The 15,594-nt window shown below is 33.8% G+C and overlaps 1 pseudogene; it reads left to right on the top strand.

The window, feature by feature from the left end:
- The first annotated feature begins 1,168 nt into the window (after positions 1-1,168).
- LOC108481193 (amino acid transporter AVT6E-like) lies at positions 1,169-13,669 on the top strand (annotated as a pseudogene).
- Positions 13,670-15,594: the final 1,925 nt, after the last annotated feature.

Genomic DNA, 15,594 nt, shown 5'->3' on the forward strand with positions numbered 1-15,594 from the left:
TATATATATATATAGTTTTAAATTTTGATCAATTTCTATAAAATATTCAGGTATTAGCGGCGTTTATACATAAAACACCGCAAAAGATAGAAAATAGCGGCGTTTTTTTAGAAAACGCCACAAAATTTCATTATACATTAGAGTAAAACAGCGTCGTTTCCTCTGAATAGTAGTGGCTTTAGCGGCGTTTCTATAATAAACGCCACAACGCGTATTAGAACGCCGTCGTTTTATAGTGTAGATAAAATAGGTGTTACTGGCGCTTTGCTAAAAACGCCGCAAAAGGTCTTATTAGCGGCGCGTTGCTGAAAACGCCACAAATTTTACTTATTTGAAACGACGTCATTTTCTCTCTCTTGAGGTTTATGCCCTTTACCCGAAATCGGTTTCATTTTTTTGCTAAGTAATTTTTCCCCTATCTCGTCTTCCTTCCCCAAATCCCTAAAACAAACACCTTTTTCCCCAAATCATCCCCTAATTCCCCAAACCCGAAATCCCTAACATTTTCCCCAAGTCCCTTTTTTTCCCTTAATCTGTTCCCCCATTCCCGAAATCCCTTACTATTTTCCCTTTCCTCTCATCGATGGTCAGATGCTTCATGGGTTTGAAATGGTTAGTTTTTTAGTCCCCTTTAGATTAATGTGTAGTTACTGTATTACTTGGCATCTATTTTTTTTTGGAATTAAGCTTAATTGACTGAACTGTATTACTGTATTTCTTGATATGTAGTGTATGCTGGAATTTTCTTACGTCTTCTTCTCTTGTAGACTTTTCTGTCATTCGTGTAATTAAATGTTATTCATGGAGAACTTGCAACTCGTTTTTAGCACATTACCTCTGCTCTGATTTGTTCAGTTGCTATAGTAGTTTGGGAGTGATTATGCTCTGGCCATGTTGCTTTAGCTTTTAATTATATCCTCCAAAGGCAGCACTGGAAAACTTTTCCTTTATTTCCAAACATATTGCTCTTTATCTCTCTCCTTCCAATAAAGCATCCAAAAACGTTGACCCATCACGGATCTGCTCCTTTTTCTTGACCCTTTCAAAATCCATTCCATTCAATTCAATTCCTCCCAATTCTTTGTAAGTTTTTTAATCGTTACATTCGATTTTTTTCTGAGAGATCTTCACAAAGTTTCAAGCTTCTTAAGCATTTCTTTGATCTAGAATGGATAGTAATTATTCAGCTATACCTAAAGGCTCATTTGTAGAATTACAAATGCATAATGAACACCACGACTTTAGATCCCAACAAAAATCGCTCCTCTCTAATGATGGGAACCGGGTAAATCATCCCAAGGTTATTGATGATTTTGATGATCTTAATGATGATGATGATGTTGATACTGATGTTGATGTTGATGTTGATCTCGATGATTATACCCTTGTTTTAAGTAAACCCAATACCGGGTCTGGTGTTTTTGGTGCTGTTTTTAACTGAACCACCACAATTATTGGTGCTGGAATCATGGCTTTACCTGCTACTATGAAGGTTCTGGGGCTTGTTTTAGGGAATCTCGATCAGTGGTTAGGACTGGTTCGGTTCGTAATGTCTAGGTGATGTTATGTCTGGTTCGGTTCGTCATATTGGGGTTCTCGATCAGTGGTTAGGACTGGTTTTGGGGATCATAGGAAGTTGGTTTTGGTTGTTATGGTTGTTTTTCTTGCTCCACTTTGCGTGTTAGATAGGATTGATTCATTGAGCATGACTTCGGCTGCTTCGGTAGCTCTCGCTGTTGTTTTCGTTGTGGTTTGCTTTGCTATTGCATTCATTAAGCTTATTGAAGGGAAGATAGAGGCTCCAAGGAGGAGCCCAGATTTTGGATCGAAAATGGCAATTTTGGATTTACTAGTAGTTATCCCTATTATGACTAATGCATATGTTTGCCATTTCAATGTTCAACCTATATATAATGAGCTCAAAGGTGATGTTTTGACCAATTTTGATAGGAATCTGGGAATTTGTTTTAGCACTGCTTTGAATTATATTTGCTCTTCATTTGGTTCTGGTTTTCCCTGTTATTCAAATTTCTCTACGGCAAACTGTGGATAACTTGGTGTTTGAGGGATCAGCTCCTCTCACGGAGAGTAAAAAATGGTCTTTGGCATTAACAGTAATATTGTTAGTGCTTATATATATTGGATCTACTATGATCCCAAATATATGGACAGCTTTCAAATTTACTGGAGCAACAACAGATTACTGTCTTTTAATATGTATACAATGTAACTTACTGTCTTTTAATTGTATTGAGCTTGGTCCTATTTCTCCTATTAATGTTATACCAAATTGCTGGCTATTTTTTTAATCATTTTATTTGTTTACTCCCACCTGTTATTATACAATATAATTAATATTATACCAATCATTAAATGTTGTTTATTTTTAGAACTCATTTGATTGTTTTGTCGACCAGAAACAGACTTTTGTTCTTCAAATGGAATGAGTGGGGAAGTCTCTCGACATTATTAGAGATCAATCCCAAGTTGCAAAAATGAAAAGAGTAGTTCTAAAATAAAATATTGGCCCTATTAACCCTCAAGAAAACATTTCCATTTCAATCAAGGTAACATGTTTTTCCTAACATTTATGTTTCTTTCAACATGTTTTTCCTTTTATGTTTTCAATGGTTAATTAACATTTAATTACATTCCTAAATTTTTAATGTTTTTCATAACATTTAATTAACATTTTAATTACATTCCTAAATTTTTAAGCTTATTTCATCCACTCTTTTTGTGTTTTGTCTCGATTTGGCTTCCTTCGTTAAGTTTCTGTAGAAGCTTACTTATCTTTTATTTTCAAGAAATGATTTAGGTAATGGAAGATGTACGCTTTGTGTGTTTGTGTCTCTATATATGTATGTATTTGGTACTAGATGAAAGCTTTATTCCAGTTTTGAAATATAGTCCAAGTTTTGCATACATTGATCAATTCTCGCTCTTTTCCTTTGAATACATGGTTCTCTTGATACTAAATACTCGGTACTTTCTCGCATATTCGTGATTCTTATTAGATAAGTTATATATCAATGATTACGTTAGTTTCCATCAAGGCCTCTGTAAACATAAAGTTGGTATTCGGTTAGGATAAGTTAATGTTTATGAGTTTTGTGGAGTATGATTCTCGCACATGCAAAGTTGGTTTGTTTCAATCATGCATTTTCATGTTTACATAATAATGGTGATTCCATTTTGGTTATTTAGATGTTCTTTTGTCTGCTTTTCATGTTTCTATCCAACTTATGTGTTTAGTGTGGACTTAGATTGATTTAAGAGTTTAACGTTGTCTTGTTGCTCACGTTTTGTATAATAAAATTGTTATATTTTGGTTATTTAGATGTTCTTTTGGTCTGTTTTCATGTTTCTATCCAACTTATGTGTTTAATGTGGACTTAGATTGATTTAAGAGTTTATTGCTGTCTTGTTGCTCACGTTTTATATTGTTGAATTCCTCTATTCATTTTCTTTTAGTTATGTGAAGAAATTGGCTGTGCTTTGACTGCTTTCTTATCCATTTGTTTATTATTTTTATTGTTTGAATTGGAATTGTCCTGGGTAGTTTCGCATTTATTTGCTCGGTCATTGAATGTTAAAAAGCGCATTTATCGCTCGCATCCTGAAAGGGACCTTTTGAGTTTTGAGCTTCTTGGGCTATTGTTTGGTTTTTCAATCTCTGCAGAATAACACGTGTTTAGATGAATTTACGCTTTATTGACATTATGTTCTATTTCACCATTCTTGAAATTATGTGAAGATTCTTTCTAAATTTCTCCTAGGCTGTCTCTAGAGTCTAGCCTAATATTGATTTTTCCTTTTCATGCATTTTGAATCAAATAAAAGAATTTTAGAATGCAAGAAAAAGACACTTTACTTGCTTGCGAGAGTAATTTTTCATGGTCTTTTGGGAACCTACACATTGGGTTGTTAACCTGTTCATGTCTAGTTCTGTGTGAATCATTTTATCCTCACTTGTTTCCTTTTGGATTCTTTTTAGTTTCATACCCTCCATACTACCAAAGAGGAAGTGCTCTGTGAGACAAAGTCAAAAGTTCTAAGATATTTTTTTCATTATAAAGTTTTTGTTCACCAAACCTAGAACTTAATAAAAATGATGGTTGTAAAATTTTATAAAAAATGTTCCTGAAATGTTGGTAATGAACCAAAAAGAAGAGAATTGCCTGCCATGCTGAAAATTCTTGATGAGAGTCAAGAGAACAAGAGGTGGCTGTTGTCCTTAAACGAAATTGTTAGTATTGGAGTTTTTTCTTTTGCTTTCTGTCTTTAGAATATTGATATTATTTCCTATGATGCTTTGATTCATGTGTGAGTGGGAATGAGCATGCTAGTATTTGCTTGTACTTATTCTCAAACCTTTTCGGATGTAGGATAATGTGTTCGATTTGGGCACTTTAGGAAAGTCAAGGTTTGAAGAAACAAATGTTGGATTTGCTAATTGTGTTATGTGCCTTGTATTTGCAATTTTTTGCAGAGATGGAAGTCATTTGTATGCTCATAAAAGATTTTGTATTTTTTGCGAAATGGTTTGAAAAGATGTGCGTTTTGCGATTTTCTTTGAGGTGTCTGACTTCATTTATCGCTTCTGCTCCTCCGCAAGTATTGGTTCAACTGAAGCTGCCATTTAATCTTCGAATTAAAATTTGGTACTGATATAGATAAAGTTTTTATATTTTCTTAAACTGAAATATATTAGGTGCTACTCTTATAATCTTACATCTGTTCTAGGTACTATCGAGCACCTAAAATAATATTTGGTGCAACTAAATACACCACAGCCATTGACATTTGTTCTAGGTACGTACAAGCCGTTTAGTTGCTAATTTTTTTTCCTTATTTCTATGCATTTTCACTTTAAATTACTTAACAAATATTACTTTTTGGACTCCAGCCTCTGTTTGCTTGTGAGAGTGGAGTAGACCAGGTACGTTTTATTAAGGTACGTTTTAAATATTTTAAAGATTCAAAGTATATAATTGGAAACCCGACCTTATAGTATTAATTATTTGAAGTATGAATAAGTATGAATTAATTTTATTACCATATATGTAGCTTGCTTGTCCATTATAATTACAACAATAGTGACCTTCTCTCCAACCTTATTTTAAATATTTTAAAGATTCAAAGTATATAATTTGGAAACCCGACGGGTTGCCTTATATAGAGTGCAAGATATAATGGATCCTCCCTAGGTGTAACAACGCCACGTATGATGAATTTTAAAAATTAAAAAGAATTGAAAAAGTTCTATCGCTATTGAATATTTATATAAACTTAATTTATTTCACCAATTTACTTATAAAAATTAAACTACGATTCTTTCTTTATATTATTATATTCAAATTACTATTTTGTTATATTAAACATGTTTGATTTTAATATTTATTATTTTTAAATGTCTTTAAAATTTATAACTAATTTTTATCAAAATAGTATTATTAATTATTATTTGAAGTATGAATAAGTTTTTATATTTTGGTTCAACTTAAGTATTAATTGATTCAACTTAAGTATGAATTAATTTTATTACCATATATGTAGCTTGCTTGTCCATTCCTTATTTTAAATATTTTAAAGATTCAAAGTATATAGGTTGGAAACTTTGACGGGTTGCCTTATATCGAGTGCAAGATATAATGGATCCTCCCTAGGTGTAACAACGCCACGTATGATGAATCTTAAAAAATTCAAAAAGAATTCAAAAAAGTTCTATTGCTATTGAATATTTATATAACCTTAATTTATTTCACCAATTTACTTATAAAAATTAAACTACGATTCTTTCTTTATATTATTATATTCAAATTACTATTTTGTTATATTAAACATGTTTGATTTTAATATTTATTATTTTTAAATGTCTTTAAAATTTTGTTATATTAATAAGATTTCCAAAAAGTTCTATGGAGCTTATAAATAATTCTATTGACCTTAAAAAGAATTAAAAATTTCAACTAATTGAATGGCCAATTATAAATTATTTTATCAACATAACATTATTGATTATTGTTTAAATATATTATAACTATTTTTTTATCAAAATAGTATTAATATTGATCATTACTTAAATAAATTACATAACTCACATAACGTATATAACAACTTACATAACTTAACTAATACATGTAGTTTAATCTAATAATTTCCTTAAAAGCATATAGTTTAAAAGTTCAAATTTCATAACTTACATTATCTACATAACTTACATAAAACATAAATATATATCATATCAAGACTTACATAATAAACAACTTACTCGTGAAACTTATTGCCAACTTTAGACTTCAACAACTACGAAATGGATAGGACTTGGATGAATTTCTCAAGGGCAAGCAACGAGTATCAAAATGGAGTGCAATCTTTTTTAGATTTTTCATTTCACAATTCAAGCCAAGAGAATATGATTCTTTGCCCGTGTAAGAAGTGTGGCAATATCTATTGGCATTATCGTGAAGTTGTCTACGAACATCTAATTGTTGATGGCTTCATTTGGGGGTATAAAAAATGGAATTTCCATGGAGAGTGTACAACTAGTGGAGCCTCTTCGACGATTAATCCGGGTTATCCTTATAGTGGTTATCGTCAGCATGTTAGAGAATATGACATGGAAGGTATGATGCGGGATGCATTTAATATGCGGAGTGAAAGTTTCCAATCATTTCCACCAAACTATGTTGCATCTGATGATTATAATATCGGTGGGAATACTTTTATGGAAACGAGAAGAAGTGTACCGGATGAACAACCGAATGAAGAAGCGGCGAAGTTCTACACGTTACTTGGTGAAATGAATGAAGAACTTTATGAGGGATCAAAATTTTCGAAAATGTCATTCTATATTCGCCTTTTCCACTTAAAATGTTTGGGAGGGTGGACTGGAAACTCTTTGACAATGCTGTTAGAGCTTTTGAGAGAAATGTTCCCATTTGCAAGAATCCCTCAATCATGTAAAGACATGAAGAAAGTGATAAAAGATTTGGGCCTTAGGTACAACAAAATTCATAGTTGCCCAAATGATTGCATGTTGTATTGGGGTGATCGGAGAAATCAACAGTCTTGTCATGTTTGCGGTAAATCTCGTTGGATGAATATAGATGCAGGAGATGTTAATGAGGATGAATATGGGCCACAGTCAAGAAGGAAGCCAAACAAGATTTTGCGATATTTCCCGCTAATCCCAAGGCTTCAAAGGCTATTCATGTTGTCAAAGACAGCTGAGTTTATGACGTGGCATCATGATCAACAAACGGATGATGGATTATTAAGGCATCCTGCAGATTCTTTTGTATGGAAATCATTTGACAATAAATTTCCAAGCTTTGCAAGTGATCCTCGGAGTGTAAGGCTCGGGTTAGCATCTGACAGATTTAATCCTTTTAAAATCATGAGCACCTCGTACAGTACTTGGCCTGTGGTTATTGTTCCTTATAATTTGCCTCCATGGCTCTGCATGAAGCAATCTTCTTTGATATTATCTACGATTATCCCCGGAGAGAAAGGCCCCAGAAATGATATTGACATATATCTGCAGCCACTTATTGAAGAGTTAAAACAATTATGGGCGGGTGTTGAGACGTATCATGTATTGAGAAAGGAGAACTTTTACCTACGTGCTGCTTTGATGTGGACAATTAATGATTTCTCGGCATATACGAATTTATCGGGTTGGAGTACCAAAGGACGTTATGCTTGTCCTTGTTGTGCTGCTCAAACGTGTTCACAGTGGTTATATAATGGGAAGAAGTTCTGCTATATGGGGCATCGTCGGTGGTTAGATGAAAATCATAGATATAGATTTCAGAAGGCTTTATTTGACGGTACTGAAGAGTTGAAAAAAACTCCTGAGCAGACCATTGGATCTGAAATCTTATTCATGTTAAAAGATATGGATTTCAGTTACGGGAAGCTGAATCAACCATCTAACAGGCAAACAAATAGACGATCGAGGGATGAATCTGATGATGAATCTGACGAGGAGGATGACCTTAATGAGGTAGACTTGTGGAAGAAAAGAATTATTTTTTTTTGAGTTGCCTTATTGGGAGCATCACATATTACGCCACAATCTTGATGTGATGCATATTGAGAAGAATGTCTGCGAGAACATCATTAGGACAATTTTGAACGTCGATGGTAAATCAAAAGATAATATTCAAAGTCGACTTGATTTAGTTCACATGGGAATTAGGCGTGATCTTCATCCCCAAGTACTTCCTAATGGAAAATATTGGTTGCCGCCTACAATTTTTGCAATGTCAAAGGAAGAGAAAGAAATGTTCTGCACGGTGTTGAAGGATATAAAGGTTTCAGATGCGTATTCATCAAATATATCTCGATGTGTAAGTCTTAAAGATCGAAGACTATATTCATTAAAATCACATGACTATCACATCCTGATGCAAGATCTACTTCCAGTTGCTTTACGGTGCTGTATGTCAAAGAAGGTAACGTCCTGTATAATTGAGCTATCCAATATAATGAAAGCAATTTGTGGCAAAGTTCTGAATGTTGAAGAACTTGGAAAAGTACAAGATCGAGCCGCTTTGACATTATGCAATTTGGAGAAGATCTTTCCACCTTTCTTCTTCACTATTATGGTGCACCTTGTCATTCATCTCCTTCGTGAAGCAATAATTGGTGGGCCGGTTTTCTATCGTTGGATGTATCCAATTGAAAGGTGCTAATTTATTTCAAAGGCATTCACCTTTATACCTATAGTTACCAGTTTTGATAATGTTGTATATGGTGTTTAGGTTCCTAAGCAAATTGAAGTCTTATTGCCGTAACAAGCGTTATCCGGAAGGATCAATTGCTGAAGGCTACTTGGCAGAGGAGTGTATGACATTCTGTTCTAGATATTTAGATGTTGAAACAAGATTGAATAGACCAAGTAGAAATGCCGGACTCAATGATCCTAACTTGGACAAAACTTATTTATTTTAAAGTTATGGAGAACCAATCGGCAAAGTTGAAATTGTAGAATTAGATGACCGATCTTGGATACAAGCACATAGATATGTTCTTTTCCACCACGATGCACTTGAACAATTACGCAAGTAAGTTCTAGAATATGATAAATATTCTTCTTTTTTTGATTTGTTTATTTTTTAACGAATTAAACATGTGTTTAACATAGTGAGTACAAACAAATCTTAAGATCTCGTCCACGCTCACGAAGATTACAACATCGCGAGATTAATAGGTTATTCGCAGAATCTTTTCATGAATGGTTAAGCCAAACAGTATGCAACTCAACATTTTGTTGACAAATAATAATGTTTTCTCATAACATTTATAATTACTCAATTTACTTTCGATTCAATAGGTTTGGAGTGGGAATATCGTTAATGACGAAGTTAAATGGCTTTCCCAAGGTTTGAATCGAGTAGTAAAAAGATATAGTGGCTTCATCATGAATGGATTCAGATTTCATACCAAATATCGCGAGAGATCGAGGAGAACTCAAAATTGTGGAGTAGTTGTTAATTCTTTAATTACAAGTTACGCTAGTGCTAGGGACGAGAATCCTGTCGAGGAAATGTGGAGTATTATGGACTTCTAACCGACATTATTGAGTTGGATTATTATGGAAAATGGAAAGTTGTCTTATTTCGATGTGATTGGGCTGATGCTAATCTGCTTCATGGAATTAAAATGATCAGTTTGGTTTTACAATGGTGAATTTCTCTCGATTAATTCACCTTGGAGAACATTTGATGACGAGACGTATGTATTTTCTTCTCAAGTTAAACAAGTTTTTACTCGAAAGATCCAATTGATGAGGGTTGGTACGTTGTACTCAAACACCCCTAGAGACTTGTTTGACATGGGGAATGGAAGTAGAGATGACATCGGTGAAAGATCGAAACTTTGCCTTTTCGAACAAGACTTAGATGAAAATATCCCTAGTACTAGTACACAATTTCAATGGGTTCGTCGGGATGTAGACAAAGATATTTACGATTTATGATGTAGTAAGATTTTATGATTTTTATTTATATGTAATGTTACAATATTAACATTGGTCATGTTATATAATTTAACTATTTTATATTTACTATTGTTGTTATTTCTTACTAAAATTTTATCTATTTTATGTGTTGTAGGAAAAATGCCTAGAAGAAGATTAAGAGATCTTAGTATTGTAGAATACTACAAATTCGAAGAAGTAAGTCTTGAAGCAATGACAGTTGTTGGATCTTCAAGCGTCTTAGGAGACACTTGACGAGTCTGTGGAAATTCAAAGTAATGTTAAGTTTATTTTACAAATTCTATTAAATTTTATTACTGATTTATTTTAAATTTCAATATAGTAATAATTTATTATTTTCAGCTGAAAATGGTGGGACGCCAGAGAGGTGAGGGCGTACACTGTAATGATTTATATAACTTAAATTCATCGGCGTGTCAAAGTAACTAGAAATGACCATGGTCACTGTTGGACAAGAAGCTCGACTTTTAGCAGGCTATTTGGGCATTATAGCACGAAATGCCAATATGTTGCCCATCAACTACGAATCATGGCATAACATGCACGATAGCAATAAAATCAAGCTCTCTAATATTAAGGTAACAAAACATTAATGTAATTATAATACTTTTGTTTAAGTTTCATTTATATTTACTTCCTAAACTTGTGTTTTTAGGATAGGTTTGCTTTAGAGGTCTCGATGCCTATATCAAGAAGGCATTGGGTAAAAATGGAGAGACAATAAAAGCATTTTGAAAAAGAATATTTTAAAAACCCATAAGCCTCGAAGAAAAATTGCAAAATGTCCCACCGGAATCTTTGAGGTACCAATGGGAAGATGCGGTTCGATTTTGGAATTCAAGAAAGGAGAGGTATTATGTACTTGCAAACTCTTATAAATTTTTCGGTTTATAGTATTTACTATATACGTAATAATAATTTCATTATGTAGGACCGTCAATGAGTTGGAACAAGTAGCGAGCAAAAACAAAAATTTACGCTGCAGTAGGTCGAAAAGTTTTGCTTGTGTAGCTCAGGCCGAGGTACTATGGATTTATTAAATCTATCAAGTATTAATAACTTTTTACTATTAAATAATATTTTTACTACTATATTGTAGGAAGCCTCGTCTAGTCAAAAAGTTGGACGCCTTCAACTTTTTGACATTACGCACAGGAAAAAAGAAGGAACTCCGATGTCATCTGAGGCTACAGAAATTATGGTATATTTAGCAAATAAAAATTGATTCATTATAAATACTTATAATATTTAATTATAATGTTTTAATTAAATGCGTCGTTTTTATTAGTGTAATTTAAATAATGTTATGTTGTATTCCTTTTATTGTATATTTTGTTTCTAACTCTTTAAGCGATTTATTAGGAGAAACTAAAAGATAAGAAGGTAGAGTATGAAGCGACTGCTTCGACTGATAGTTCTGTTAATTTTGAGGATATTGATAATGAATTATTAATGAAGTTTTGGGTCTGAAAGGTATGGTCGGGTTAGATTTCAAGGATCTGGTGTTAACCCGACCCAATATTTTGGATCCACCTCGCACCAATACATGCCTTCCGGGAGTCAAAGTCAAGCTGAAGTTTAGAGGTTAAAAGATCAGATAGTTCAGATACAAGCTAGCACAGATGAGCAAATTTCTCAACTTAGAGCGGAGGCAACAGCGAGGGAGGCGGAGGCAGCAGCGAGGGAGGTGGAGCAGAACAGGAAATACAATGAACTCCAGCAGCAGCTTCAGTCTATGATGACTATGTTCCACCAATTTCAAAATCCGCCATCATAGACATGTTTTCTTGTAACTTTTAACATTATTTTAAGAATATTTTGAATATTCATTTCCAATTTATATAATATATTTTTCGTATAATTTTGTATTATTTAAATTTGCGTGTTTTGGTTGGGTTGGATTTCACGGTATATTTGCTGTTTTTTATTGAATTTCTTGCAGGAGGGTTGGATATAGGTGTAAAAATACATATTGCAAAACTGGGCAAATTAGCGACGTTTTTTAAAAAAGTGCCGCTAAAAGTACAGGTCTATAGCGGCGTTTTTTACAAAAGCGCCGCTAAAAGTACAGGTCTATTAAAGTTCTAGGTCTATAGAGGCTTTTTTTACAAAAGCGTCGCTAAAAGTTGAGGTCTATAGCGGCGTTTCTTATAAAAGCGTCGCTAAAATTACAAGTCTATAGCGGTGTTTTTTATAAAAGCGCCGCTAAAGGTCCTAGTCTTTGGCGGCGTTTTTTTAAGAGCGCCGCTAAAGGTCCTGGTCTTTTGCGGTGCTACATATAGCGACGTTTTTTGCGGCGCTTGGGAAAGCGCCACTAAAGGCAAAAAAAAAAAGCTGCTAAAAGTCAGTTTTCCTGTAGTGTATGTTAAATTGGAATAAAATTTTGTAGCAAATTTTAAAATATTAGACATTAATGATATATGTATTAGTTTATAATAATTTACAAATTTTAATTTTATATACTAATAAATAATAAATAATGTAATAATATATAATAAAAGGAACATAATATAAGAAATAATACATAATAAAATATGATATGTGATAAAATATAAAATATAATGAAATATAAATAATAAAATAACATATAATTAAAAATAATATATACTGTTTTTATATATAACTAAAATAATACATATAGTATTTAAAATAAATTAAATATATAAAAAGGATTAAAATTGAATTTAATTAAAGAATCTAGGGTTAAATTCAAATAAATAGAAAAATTTGGGCCTAATTTGAAGCACGCGCTAAAATCCGAGGGACTCACTGGGCAATTTGTCCCTAATCCCAAAACGACGCCGTTTCAAAATAAGCCCTATTATAGCAGTTAGGATTAAATTAAAACAGGAATAAAAAGTCAGGGCAAAATTATAATAAAAATAAAATAAAATTATAAATATTAAAAAATATGGAAGGACCAATTGGGAAATTTGCCCATTTCCTAAAAACGAACGGATCCTACCTGGATCTCGGGTCAACGTGCGGATCCTAGCTTTTGAATGGTGCCGTTTTAGTACTTATTAACTAAATAAAAACGACACCGTTTTTTGTAACACTATATAAGTCATATTTCAGTCAAAAAAATCATTCCTTAAAGCTAAAAATAAAAAATAAAAAATAAAATCCTCTGCAGGGGAGGAAGGAAAAAACCTCTGAGCTCTGGCCTCTGGCCTTCATCGCCCACGTGCCGTACGCGCCACCGTACACGGCGGTTGGAAGGAGAAAAGCCTCGATTTTCCAAGCAAACCCCAGGTAGCCTATTTTTCATCTAAATACTGATTTTTTTTAAAGAAACAATTCGTACACATTGAACAACAGGAAGTAAATCAAAAATTGTAACTGAATCACCTTTTCCACAATGAAACTGTTCATCTCCCTTGTGTATATGTGTATATCTGTTTTATATCTATAAAATCTATGTTCTTTTTATTGAATCTGTGTGTGTATGAAAAAAAAACCGTAGTATTACATCATCCTTGATTCGGGCTTTTATAGCCACTAAAAACAAACTTACAATCCTTGATTTTGTTTTCTTGCCATATTTGCATTCGTCTTTGCTGTTCTTCTTTCCTTTTTTGCAGGTATCATCGAGGATCTCTTGGCGAGGAGTGGGCTAGTATTGATCCATTCGTCGATTACGGCGTGATACGGGGCTGAAATCACGGTGTCGATGATAATCCAATGGAACGGCGCAAAAAAGTGTGACAATTGGCGTGCCTGTGGTGTGAATTCTGGAACCTTCCTCTAGCGTTTCCGGCGCCTAGGATTTCAGAAACCCTAGGTCTTTCGTTCTCTGTTTGTAGTTTGGGCCTCCTTGGGCCGTGCCCATTTGTGGGTTGGGTGTAACCGGGTATTGGGGTAGCTTAGGTATTCTGGTTTAAACCAGTTGGGCTATCGAGTTTGGGCTATCGGGCCTTTAGGCCTGTTTATTGTAAGTTGGACATTAACATGGACTTTTATTTTCAGTTTATAAATTTAGTTTATCTCATTTCATGGGCCCGGGTAAATTTGGGCTATTACAGCTGCCCCTCTTTGCTTATTACTATGCAACAGGAATAGAGCAAAGATTATAAACGGACCAAATTTGCCCAGCCTGGCCAAGTCTTGAAATCTTGATCCTCATCTTCCTCCAAGGTATTCTGATAGCTTCAAGCTTGATTCACCGTAACTCAGGAATATCAAATTAGCTATCTTTGATCTGCTCTCTCACAATACGAAGGTGCCAAACCTACTATCTTCGATCTGCTCCCTGACAATATAGAGACGCCAAATATGCTATCTTTGATCTGCTCTCTGACAATATAGAGACGCCAAATCTGTTATCTTCGATCTGCTCTCTGGCAATATGGAGATGCCAAATTTGTTATCTTTGATCTGCTCTCTCGCAATACAGAAATGCCAAATCTGTTATCTTCGATCTGCTCTCTGGAAATATAGAGATGCCAAATCTGTTATCTTTGATCTGCTTTCTGGCAATACAGAGACACCAAATCTGCTATCTTCGATCTGCTCTCTGGCAATACAGAGATGCCAAATCTGCTATCTTCGATCTGCTCTCTGGCAATACAGAGACACCAAATCTGTTATCTTCGATCTGCTCTCCGACAATATGGAGATGCCAAATCTGCTATCTTTGATCTGCTCTCTGGCAATACAGAGATGCCAAATCTGTTATCTTCGATCTGCTCTCCGGCAATATGGAGATGCCAAATCTGCTGTTTTTGATCTGCTCTTTGGCAATACAGAGATTCCAAATCTGCTATCTTCAATCTGTTCTCTGACAATACAAAGACGTCAAATTGGCTATCGGTGATCAACATTGTCCCTTAAAGGACATAACCTGTAGAATGCATATGTACTCATGCCTTATGATTAAGATGCCATGAATCAAATGCTCCTAATTATGTAAAATATTATGGAATTGATTCCTATTTCGGACGTCTTTACTTGTTCATCCATCAAAACTCTACTTTTATTTTACTCCAAGTACCAATCATACCCTGCTCCAGTTTTTTGAATCCAATTGGTCTTGTTGTACGATTCTTCGAATGTTATGACCTCCTGGAGACAATCCTCCTCTAGGATTGAATCATTTGAATTGTCCGATCATCCTTTTGACTGAAAAAAAGAGATTTCCTCGTGTACCTCTGACTTTTACTCATAGGAATTCTTCAAACAATTGTTCTATTTTGTTTTCTCGTATTATCTAGAGATTTCCAGAGTAATATGCAAATCATCATTTGTAAAAATATTTGTTCATCAATCCTTATTTCAATGCAACACACTTTATGAATAATGGAAGACAAATAATTTGATCTTGAAAATAGTAAGATAAATCCTCAGAATACAACAGGAAATTAATCTGAAAACATATCTTTGAGAAGAAAAAGAATCCAAAGATAGTAAGCAGAACAAAAAATTCAAAGTCCAACATATCATAGCTTGGGCTTCTGTATACAAATTCCATGAAGATTGTTTTGAGTTTAACATGTGTTTAGAAGATCCAAAGTACTTTGTTGATGCCCCGGTATGTAACATACTCCACTTCTCGTCAAATCTGGAATAGCATGGTCACTACATGC

This window comes from Gossypium arboreum, chromosome 6 (assembly GCF_025698485.1).
Source record: "Gossypium arboreum isolate Shixiya-1 chromosome 6, ASM2569848v2, whole genome shotgun sequence".
Taxonomy (NCBI): Eukaryota; Viridiplantae; Streptophyta; class Magnoliopsida; order Malvales; family Malvaceae; genus Gossypium; species Gossypium arboreum.